Source organism: Melopsittacus undulatus, assembly GCF_012275295.1.
Source record: "Melopsittacus undulatus isolate bMelUnd1 chromosome W unlocalized genomic scaffold, bMelUnd1.mat.Z SUPER_W_unloc_6, whole genome shotgun sequence".
Taxonomy (NCBI): domain Eukaryota; kingdom Metazoa; phylum Chordata; class Aves; order Psittaciformes; family Psittaculidae; genus Melopsittacus; species Melopsittacus undulatus.
Window position 1 is genome coordinate 627,450 of NW_022993948.1, and position 2,454 is coordinate 629,903.

Sequence of the window (2,454 nt, forward strand, 5' to 3'; positions counted from 1 at the left end):
TTGGAATATAATACTCCTATCTGCACAGTAAAGAAATATGATGGGAAAAGTTGCAGATTGGTTCAAGATCTCAGAGAAGTCAACAAAATTGCAGAGGATATTCATCCAGTAGTAGCTAATTTGTATGAGTTATTGAATAAATTGAATAATAATCAGAAATGGTTTGCCATCTTGGATTTAAAGGATGCTTTCTTTTGCTTACCATTGGCCAAAGAAAGACAAAATTTGCTTTTGAATGGGAAAATACTGACACAGGAAGGGAAACTCAATTAACTTGGACAGTATTACCTAAAGGGTTTAAAACACTCCAGCAATTTTTGGAAATCAGCAAGAGAACTAGAATCATGGAAGCCACCTACTCAGATGGGGACTCTGTTGCAATATGTGGATGACCTATTAATTGCTACAGAAACAGAGGAAGAATATATCCAGTGGACAGTGGAATTATTGACTTTTCTGGGACTGAATGATTATCGGGTATCCAAACAAAAGGCCCAACTAATCCAAACCCTAGTTTCCTACCTAGGATATGAAATAACAGGAGGACAGAGAGAACCTGGAGCTGCTAGAAAAGAAGCCATCTGTCAGACTCCATGATCGTCAACCGACAAGGAGCTCTGGACATTTCTGGGTATGACTGGATGGTGCAGACTTTGGATCCAGGATTATGGTGTTCTGGTAAGACCACTATATGAACTGTTGAAGGGAAACCCTCCTTCTTTAGAATGGACTGATTCAGCAGAGGAGGCTTTTAGAAATTTAAAAATAGAGCTAATGAGAGCTACAGCTCTGTGACTTCTGGATTTGACTAAATCCTTTTGGCTATATTCTTATGAAGATCAGGGAATAGCTTTGGGGGTCCTTGCTCGAAAACTAGGACCCTACAGAAGGGCAGTGATGTTTTTTTCAAAACAGCTGGATGAAGCGAGCAAAGTATGGCCCAGATGCCTAAGAGCTGTGGCAGCAGTTGTCATGAATGTTCAAGAGGCTCGCAAATTCACCTTGGGACAAAATTACTGTGCTAATGTCCCATGTTGTATCAGCAGTCCTGGAACAGAAAGGAGCCCACTAGTTATCTCCTTCATGTTTTTTAAAATACCAGGCTGTGATAAATGGAGTCTGTTCAATCAAACTGGTCTTACAATTTGAGAGAATTATATTGTAAAAATTTAGAACACCTTTGTAAACTTTAGAATATTGCTTAAAGAAAACCAACTGTAACAGCTGTATATCTGCTTACGCAAGATTTTAACAGTAGACATCTGGTGTTTAAACAAGATATCCCAAAGCTGGGATGTGTTGAGTAGATATATGTTGAAACTAGGTAAAAGGTCAGGAGGAAGATAGCTTATCTTCATCCCCATGACCACCGAGTGAAACTAGGCCAAAAGTCAGGAGGAAGACAGCTTATCTTCATCCCTAGGACCACCAAGAGGTAGAATACAGCCTCCAGCAACAAGCCCCATATGCGAAGATAAGAACAAGAAGGACACGTCCAGCAGAGGAAAGAAGATATAAAAGGACAGAACCTGCGGGAGAGGGTGCGCGCCGTTGGCAGAGCGGAGACTCCCCGGCCACCCAGCACTGTTTTGCTTACTATTGCTTGCTTAATAAATTGATTCATTTCAAATAGCCAGTCTCTGCCCCTTATTGAGACTCACTTATAACAAGGCCACCCTTGTGGAACGAGATGATATAGAAATTGTGGTCACTAATGTTGTCAATCCAGCATACTTCTTGCAGGATCAATCGACAGAACCACTAACACATGATAGCTTGGCCACCATAGAGACTGTATATTTGAGCCAACCAGACTTGAAAGAAAAGCCTCTGGAAGATGCTGATTCTTGGTTTACTGATAGTAGTAGCTTCATGAAAAATGGTAAACAAAAGGCAGGATATGCCATTACCACCACTTCACAGGTAATAGGGGCTAACCCTTTACCCTCAAACACATCTGCCCAGAAGGCAGAAATAATAGCGTTAACGAAAGCCCTAGAATTGACTAAAGATAAAAGGATAAATATTTGGACTGATTCTAAATATGTATTTTGTGTGGTACATGCACAGGGTGCTATCTGGAAAGAACGAGGACTTTTGAACACACAAGGGAAACAGATTAAACATGCTACAGAAATTCTACAATTACTGGAAGCTGTTCAGCTACCTGAAGAAGTAGCTATTATGTACTGTAAAGGACATTGACAAGGTGACTTTAATCAGGAAATTGGAAATAATTTGGCCAATTTTGAAGCCAAACAAGCAGCTGAACAATCACAAATCATGTCCTTAATCCCTGATGGCAAACTAACAATTGAAAAATCTAAACCTAGGTATTAAAAAGAGGACAGAAAATTGATTCAAGATCTGAAAGAACAGGAAAATAAAGAGGATTGGGTTCAGATACCTGATGGGTGAATTGTAATCCCCTATAACCAACTCTGGAAGTTAGTT

The 2,454-nt window shown here is 40.0% G+C and overlaps 1 long non-coding RNA gene across 1 annotated transcript; it reads left to right on the forward strand.

Annotated features, from left to right (window-relative positions):
* Positions 1 to 485: 485 nt before the first annotated feature.
* On the forward strand, positions 486 to 1,632 carry LOC117438300 (uncharacterized). Its single transcript, XR_004550689.1, has 2 exons — positions 486 to 678; positions 1,424 to 1,632. It is a non-coding gene; the product is annotated as an uncharacterized lncRNA (long non-coding RNA).
* Positions 1,633 to 2,454: the final 822 nt, after the last annotated feature.